Genomic DNA, 8,960 nt, shown 5'->3' on the forward strand with positions numbered 1-8,960 from the left:
GAGGGTGGGAGGGTGGTCACAGCCACCCGCCCGCCCAGCTCCGCCCCAGCCCGGGGTGCGCTGGCCGAGGGTCAGTGTCCCTTCGTCTTTTCACGTTACCGCTTTGGGCCAGGAGAGATTTTAGGCCCTGGAATACGTTTTCACATTTAGTCATCTGCTCTCATGTACTATTTCCTACTTGATTCAGGGGCATCACTGATGTCCCCCACCCCATCCCCAGCCTTGAGCCTCTAGGGCTGCAATAACTGAAGTGAGGTGCACACAGCGCAACTCGCTACTAAATACAGGAGGAGCTGCTCAGGAATACTTTAAATTCTAGAATGGTTTAGTTGGAAAGAACGATGCCTAGAACGTGCTTGGCAAAAACAAACAAGTTTGTGGAATGAAAGAATCTGTGGACATCATCTAGTGAACTCCAGGTATTTGACAGGTTAGTTTGAGCCCCAGAGAACAGAAAAAAGGAGTAAGGGCCAGAAATCCACTGGCTCTCAGTCCTAAAACTATCCGGTAATCTGTATCTATTCCTAACATCTCAAACGTGGAGTCTGTGCTTGTAATCCTACATACAAGAGGGTAAGGTGGTTATGCAGCTGTAAGTCTGTTCCTCCCCATTGATAAGTCCTGGTGATTTAGACTGGTCCTTTTCTTCCTGGTGCATAGAGGGAGACACCTTACACGGGGAGATTTCCTTTCTAAAGACAAATGTCCCTACAGAAGGGTGACTTCTCTGTTTTCAGAACTTTGTTTTATCTGCTGTTTCTCAAAATAATCCTGAGGCCAAGAGGCCTAGTTTTGGGTGGCATGCTCTGCTACCTTTTAAGGTGGCAGAGGACACTGTTAAAAAACAAAATTCAACCGAGTGAATTTTAAAGATCTTATTGGCTTTATTCAACGATTCATGAATTGGGCAGCATCCCATCTAGCAAATAGAAAGGATCTCCAACAAGCTGTACAAAATGATAGACTTTTATAGGCAGAAGGGGGTGGGACAGAAAGTTATACAAGCAAAGAGCTGGTTGCTTGTGGCAAGGTCACCTTTAGGGGATGGCAGGGATCTATCAGGCAGATGACCTCACTAGTGCCCATCAGGTAATTCCAGATTAACTGTTTATGATTTCACTTCTGGAGAAGGCTGTCTTAAGTTAGAAATTAAGTCTCCATTTGGTGATGTGGAGCTTAGCACAAATGATTCCATTTTGGGTCTGTTGTCTCTCTTTTTAAAAAATATATTTTATATATTGATTTCAGAGAGGTTCTAGAGCAGTGGTTCTCAACCTTCCTAATACCGCAACCCTTTAATACAGTTCCTCATGTTATGGTGACCCCCAACCATAAAATTATTTTTGTTGCTACTTCATAACTGTAATTTTGCTACTGTTATGAATCATAATGTAAATATCTGATATGCAGGATGTATTTAGGCGACCCCTGTGAAAGGGTCATTCGACCCCCAAGGGGGTCGCGACCCACAGGTTGAGAACCGCTGTTCTAGGGAGAAGAAGAGAGAGATAGAAACATCAGTGATGAGAGAGTATGATTGATTGTCTGGGGATCAAGCCTGCAACCCGGTCTTGTGGCCTGACCAGGAATCAGACTGTGACCTCCTGGTTCATAGGTCTACGTTCAACCACTGAACCACACTGGCCGGGCTGTTGTCTCTTTTTTATCAAAACAAAGAGGATATACCCAGTCCCTCCTACAAATGACTCCATAGTTCCAAGTGCAGACAGCAAGAACACAATAAGCATGGGAAAATTACTCCTACTTTTGTTACTCAGACAGGGACCTGGCCCTGAGTGTGTCTGCCTTGGGCCAGCTTGTAGTGTGTGAATTCTTGACTTTGTGAGAAAGATTTCACAGCACAAGTTTAGGTGCTTTTGAGAGTATGTTTATTAAAGCTGGGAACAGTGAAACAAGGAAGGGCTTAGGACTGAAGAAGCAACAGGGGAGAGACTAGGCGGGACAGAGAGGACTCACTGAGAAATAAAAGTCACAGTGACACAAGTGAGCCAAGGTGGGGTTGCTATTGCCTCACTGAAAAATCAATTAAAAAGAGAAACCCCAGGGACCTTGGAGACAGAATCAGGGGGTGCGCCTGGGATGAGCTGCCAATGCCCATTGCTTCCCTGGTTGTAATTCTCTTAGAGTTTCTTAGAGTTTATGAGATGCACACTTGTGGGGGAGGGAGAGGGGAAAGGGAAAGGTGCAGGCGTGCTCCCAGGAGAGAGAACACACTACAATCCCCCCCCCCTTTTTTTTTCTTTTACAGATTTAGATGAAGCAGGTGTTGTGGCTACTCTTTCCAATTCATCCAGAAAATCTGTATTTAAGTATTGATTGAGGGATGTTGTTTTTGGCACGCAGGGACACAACTGGAAAGAAAGAGCAAAAATTCCTTCAGTCAGTTTCTAGTTCAGCCCCCTCATGAGCCCTTTCTTCCAAGAATTTACAAAGCAAGTGCAATTGCATTGAAGTTAAACCCTGCCTCTATTTCCTATGTCCTCCAGAGGAATAAAGTACCCCTAAGTAATATTCTTCTTTTCTTCACTCTATCAACAGGGACTCCAGGAGACAACAGGCTCATCAAATCAGTGAGGCAGAGATGTGGACAAGCAGGTTGCTCTGGTCAACCATAGAGGGCTGAAAAGTCATAGAAGGCTGCTATAGAAAACAGCCAGCCTAGCTGCCCATTATTCATTTGTTTTAGATACCATACTCATGAATACCCCTTTCCCTTCACCAGTATCTGCCATATTGTCCTTTTTTGATTAATTTTCTCATTCAAGGCTGAAAATTACAATTTCAGTACTAAAATAAAATTTCACAACTGAAAGTACAATTTCATGGTAATTTCACCTGCATAAAAATGTGTTTTGGAGAAAGAGGTTAATATTTGCTCAAAGCTTGGAACCCCAATCCCTTCTGGGGATAGCCACTTCTCCCTTACTAGAAGGGTCCCTACCACTGGCTTATCTAAGATTCTTAGGAAATAGTCATGCTAGTCAGTCAATTTCCTGACTTCTTGCTGTGTCCTCACTTGCTGGAAATGTGGGAGATATGCCTAGTTTCCATTTTTGTCAGAAGTTGTGAGCAGGGCTGCCCACTTGCATTCCTGTTACAAATGCAGGGGCAACAGTGTTAGTCTGCTAAGGCAGCCATCACAAAATACCACAGACTGGATGGTTTAGACAACAGAAATTTATTTTTCACAGTTCTGGAAGCAAGAAATTCAAGATCAATAAAGGTGTCCACAGGTCTGATTTCTCCATTGGCTTTCAGATGGCCACTGTCTTAATCCATTTGGGCTGCTACAATAGAATACCACAGACTGGGCATATTATAAACCACAAAAATTTATTTCACACAGTTCTGGGCTGGGAAGTCCCAAATCAAGTTACCAGCAGAGTTGATGAGGCTCCTTTTCAGGGTTGCAGCATGCTGACTTCTTGCTGTGTCCTCACTTACTGGAAGCAGGTAAGGAGCTCTAGGGTGTTTTTTTTTTAAATAAAATCACTAATCCCATCATGAGGGCTCCACTCATGTCCTAATCACTTCCCAATGGCCCACCTTCTAACACCATCACATTTGGCATTAGGATTCCAATACCTGGGTGCCATCGTTAGTCATAGGAATGCAAGTCAACCAACATTAAAACCACTACACATCTTCTCTACTAATAAAAGGGTAATATGCTAATTAGACGGGACATCTTCTGGACATCCTTCCAGACCAAGTCACAGTGGTGGGAGCCAAGGCAGAGGCAGTTAGAGGTGATCAGGCCGGCAGGGCAGGGCAGTTAGGGGGCAATCGGGCCGGCAGGCAGAGGCGGTTAGGGGCGATCTGGCAGGCAGGCAGGCAGGTGAGCAGTTAGGAGACAGCAGTCCTGGATTGCAAGAGGGATGGCCTGGATTGGAGAGGGTTCAGGCTGGGTTGAGGGACTCCCCCTCCCCCCCCCCGGCCCTGTGCATGAATTTCATGCACCGGGCCTCTAGTCCTCTATACTAATAAAAGCCTAGGTGGTCTTCGTTCCCTCGCGCGCGATATCGTCACAATATGACCGCGCACACAGCGGAGGCAGGGCCCAGCAACCACTCCACACGGTGAGGCCTGGGGTTCCTGTGGCTCCACACAGTGCAGAGGAGGCCGGTCCCGGTGTCTCTGCCATCTTGCACGGAGGAGACAGGTCGCAGCAGGGGAGGGCAGTTGGGGGCAATCAGGCTGGCAGGGGAGGGCAGTTGGGGGCAATTGGGCTGGCAGGGGAGGACAGTTGGGAGTGATCGAGCTGGTAGGCAGAAGTAGTTAGGGGCAATCAGGCAGGCAGGCAGGTGAGTGGTTAGGAGCCAGCGGTCCGGGATTGTGAGAGGGATGTCCAACTGCCGGTTTAGGCAGTCGGATATCCCCCAAGGGGTCCAAGATTGGAGAGGGTGCAGGCCGGGCTGAGGGACACCCCCCCCATGCACGAATTTTGTGCACCCGGCCTCTAGTTCTATCTAATAATAGACAAACATGGTAATTGACCGTACCTTCGCTACGCCTCCCATTGGCTAAACAGCACGATATGCAAATTAACCGCCAACAAAGATGGCGGTTAATTTGCATACGTAGGCTCCAAGCAGTGGAGCGAAGCCTGACGGCCCTGAAGCTGGCAGAGCAGCAAGGCCTGATGTTTCCGAGGCCGGCTCCGACCAGAACTCAGCCAGAGCAAAGGCCAGGGCCCCGGGTGCCAGAGGCAAACCGGTGCCAGCAGCCAGGGGAAAGGAAGACCTATTGCACGAAGAGAATCTCTTCGTGCAATAGGCCTCTAGTATATAATAAAGGGAAAATATGCAAATATACCCTAATGACAGTCGCTATGACATGCACTGACCACCAGGGGGCAGACATTCAATGCAGGAACTGCCCCCTCGTGGTCAGTGCACTTCCACAGGGGGAGCGCTGCTTAGCCAGAAGCCACCTCATGGCTGGCCAGTGCAGCGGCAGTGGCAGCGGGATCTGTGATTCGTGGCAGTGCTAAGGATGTCCCTGTGGGGAGCGGGTCTAAGCCGTTAGTCAGACATCCCCCAAGGGCCCCTGGGCTGCCAGAGGGATGTCTGACTGCCAGCTTAGGCCCGATCCTCTGGGAAGCGGGCCTAAGCCGGCAAGTGGACATCCCCCAAGGGGTTCCAGACTGCGAGAAGGCGCAGGCCAGGCTGAGGGACCTTCCCAAGTGCATGAATTTTCGTGTACCAGGCCTCTAGTTTATTATAATGACTAAAATGAAAAATACTGACCATAACAAGTGCTGGTGAGGATATGGAGCAACTAGCATGGATGTCAAATCGTACAGAAACTTTGAAACAGTTTGGCAGTCTCTTAGATAATTGATCATATACCTGCCGTATAATACAGCAATTCCACTTCTAGATGTTTACGTATGAGAATTGAAAGTGTATATCCTTTAAAAGACTGTACCCACATTTTCATAGCAGCTTTATGTATAATAGTTAAAAACTGGAAACAACTCAAATATCCATCAACAGATGAATGGATAAAGAAATTTTGTTTTATCATACAATGAAATACTACTCACCAATCAAAAGGACTGGACTATTGATACATGCAGCAACATGGATAGAACTCAAAATACTTACGCTGAGTGAAAGAAGCCAGACAAAATGTATACTAATGCAATGATTCTATTTATATAAAATTCTGGAAAATACAAAGCAACCTGTACAGACAGCACTGGTTGCCTAGCTTCTAGTTAGGGGCAGCAGTGTGAGGGAGAGATTACAAAGCAGCATAAGTAAACTTTTGGGAGCGATGGACATGTTTATTATCTTAATTTTGATAATGGCTTAATGGGTATATATATCTATAACATATTGTATACTTTAAATATGTGGAATTATTTGTTGTTAATCCTCACCTGAAAATATTTTTTCCATTGACTTTTAGAGAGAGTGGAAGGAAGAGAGAGAGACAGGGAGAGAGAAATGTCAATGTGAAAGAGAAACATCCATTGGTTGCCTTCTGCACTCGCCCCGACCTGAGGCATGGCACCTGCAACTGAGGTACCTGCCCTTGACCAGAATCAAATCACAATGACCCTCTAGCCCAAGGACTGAAGTTCTAACCACTTAGCAACCCCAGCCAGGGCTATGTGGAATTATTTTAAGACCACAAGACATAGTATAATGCAGCGGTTATCAACCTGTGGGTCGCGACCCCTTTGGCGGTCGAATGACCCTTTCACAGGGGTCGCCTAAGACCATCCTGCATATCAGATATTTACATTATGATTCATAACAGTAGCAACATTACAGTTATGAAGTAGCAACGAAAATAATTTTATGGTTGGGTCACAGCATGAGGAACTGTATTTAAAGGGCCAGAAGGTTGAGAACCACTGGTATAATGGCTAAGAGACCTACCCAAATCATATTGCTACTTAGAACCAAAGTAAAGCTCATTGTATAAATATCAGTGGCCTAGCATTACTTCATAAATATTTGTTAAAAATAAGAGAGGGAGAAAGAGCTAGTGTCACTTTCCAAGGGCTTCCCATGATAATTCAGATTTCTTAGCTTGGCCAGCAAGGTTCTACATTTTCTAGCCAATCGCATTATCTTGCTCCAAAATCATTTCCTATCAGCTCTTTCATCGCACCCTATACACAGAAACCCTCTTGCTGCTCATTCTCTCCTTATAACCTTAGCACATGCTGTTCCCTGTGCCTAGAACTTGTTCCCACATCTTCCCACGACTTACTGCCCCCACTTCATTTTAGGTCCTTTCTAATATTACTTCCATGTAACATACCCTTCACCTCAGACTCCCAGTACTCACCTACCTACTTTTTATATTTCTTATTTAGTTTTTATCATCTGACATCACATTATATATTTGTTTCCTGTTTGTCTTTCTCCTCTACTAGATAAGAAGAAAATTGAGAGCAGGGACTTTGTCTTCTTCACAATTATATCTCCGGTACCTAGAACATTGCCTGATAGTAAGTGCTTGATAAATACTTGCTGAATGAATGAACCTGGACACAATTGAGTGGAATCCTTATAGTCATAGTTATTTAATCTCTCACAGCCTCAAATTCCTCATTTCCTACCTGAGTGTTGTCAAGAGGATTAAATGAGATAATGTATTTAAAGCATTTAGCATGGTGTTTGGCACATGGCAGGTGGCTCATGCATTCTCTTTCTTTTATATTCTGATATATTAACTGTTATTTCTGCCATTTTTCTGTGACCTATGACCCTTCCCCCCAATTTAGGCAGCAGGAGCTAGGGAATTATATATAGATCACAAGCCTGAGACCAAACCATATCAGCTGAACAAGTTATTTTACCTCATCAAGCCTGTTTTTTGCCTGCACTACTGTTATTATGAGCCTCATGTGAAATAATACACATAAAGTTTCTAGTGAAGGCCCTGCCACATAGTGATAAAATAAATGTTACATCCCTGTATCTCCCCAGAGCACACAGTGTTATGTGAGGCTAAAAACCTGAGTAATTTAACAATGAACAATGGCCAGAAATGTAGGCCTTGGAGATGAGAACAGAGAATGAAGGAGGTATGGACACTAATGGAGGGAACATAGACCAAATGGGGGAAGAAAGGGGTAAATTTCACTGTGTTTGGATTAGGAAGTAGAATAGCATAGTGTTTAAGAGTTTGTGTTCTTGGAGATGGATTACCTGGATTTGAACCTTGGCTCTGCAATTTACTAGTTGTGTTGTTATGATGGGCAAATTATTTAACCATTCTGTGTGTCAGTTTTCTCATTATGCAATGGAAATAATGATAGCATCTAACCTCTTATTTTGAAGGTTAAATGAGCTAAAACCTATTGGGTAAGACATAACTGGCACATTATAAGAGCTTAGTAAGTAAAAGCTGCTATTATCATTTTTCAATTTAATTCCCTGGTTCCTCTAGTGAGGCTCTTGTTCCTGGGGACACTAAATGGCACATAGGGGCCAATATTGTCTCAAGTTAGAGCTGCATCAAGCATGTTCCTAGAAACGCTTTCCCCAGGACACCTATTTTTCTCCTCTGAAGTTGACACATGTAAAGTTTAGATCAGGTTCTTTTGTTAAAACTGAGAAGCAGGCCCTGGCCGGTATTGCTCAGTGGCTAGAGCAGTGATGGTGAACCTTTTGAGCTCGGCGTGTCAGCATTTTGAAAAACCCTAACTTAACTCTGGTGCCGTGTCACATATAGAAATTTTTTGATATTTGCAACCATAGTAAAACAAAGACTTATATTTTTGATATTTATTTTATATATTTAAATGCCATTTAACAAAGAAAAATCAACCAAAAAAATGAGTTCGCGTGTCACCTCTGACACATGTGTCATAGGTTCGCCATCACTGGGCTAGAGTGTCAACCCACACCGAAGGTTTGTGGGTTTGATTCCCAGTCAAGAGCACATATCTGGTTTCAGGTTCAATCCCAGGCCCTGGTTGGGGCGCATACAGGAGGCAACCAATTGATGGGTCTCTCTCACATTGATATCTCTCTCTCTCCCTCTCTCTCCCCCCCTCCCTTCCACTCTCTCTAAAAATCAATGGAAAAATATCTTTGGGTGAGGATTAACAAAAAAATACCAAGCAAACAAAAAGGAAAAACTGAGAGGCAGGCTTCAGCCTGTAGTTCCCAAATTTTGCTGCACATTAGAATCACTGGGGAGTGGTTAAAAGTGCTGATACCCACATTGTATGCCTTATCAGTGAAATCAGAATGTCTGGAAACAGGTGCCAGGGATCAGCATCTTTTAAAGGTTCTAATATGCAACAAATTTGAGGAACCACTGGCTTAACAGATTTATTTTCCTTCTGTGTTGAGGGTGCTGTATAATTTGAAGCCTTTACCTGGGAGGACATTGTTTCATTTTTCAAAGTAATGTGTATAAAACTATGAAAGTAGCAGGGCAGTCCTAAACTGACTAAAATGCTGTTG

This window comes from Myotis brandtii, unplaced genomic scaffold, assembly GCF_000412655.1.
Source record: "Myotis brandtii unplaced genomic scaffold, ASM41265v1 scaffold179, whole genome shotgun sequence".
NCBI classification, from domain to species: Eukaryota; Metazoa; Chordata; class Mammalia; order Chiroptera; family Vespertilionidae; genus Myotis; species Myotis brandtii.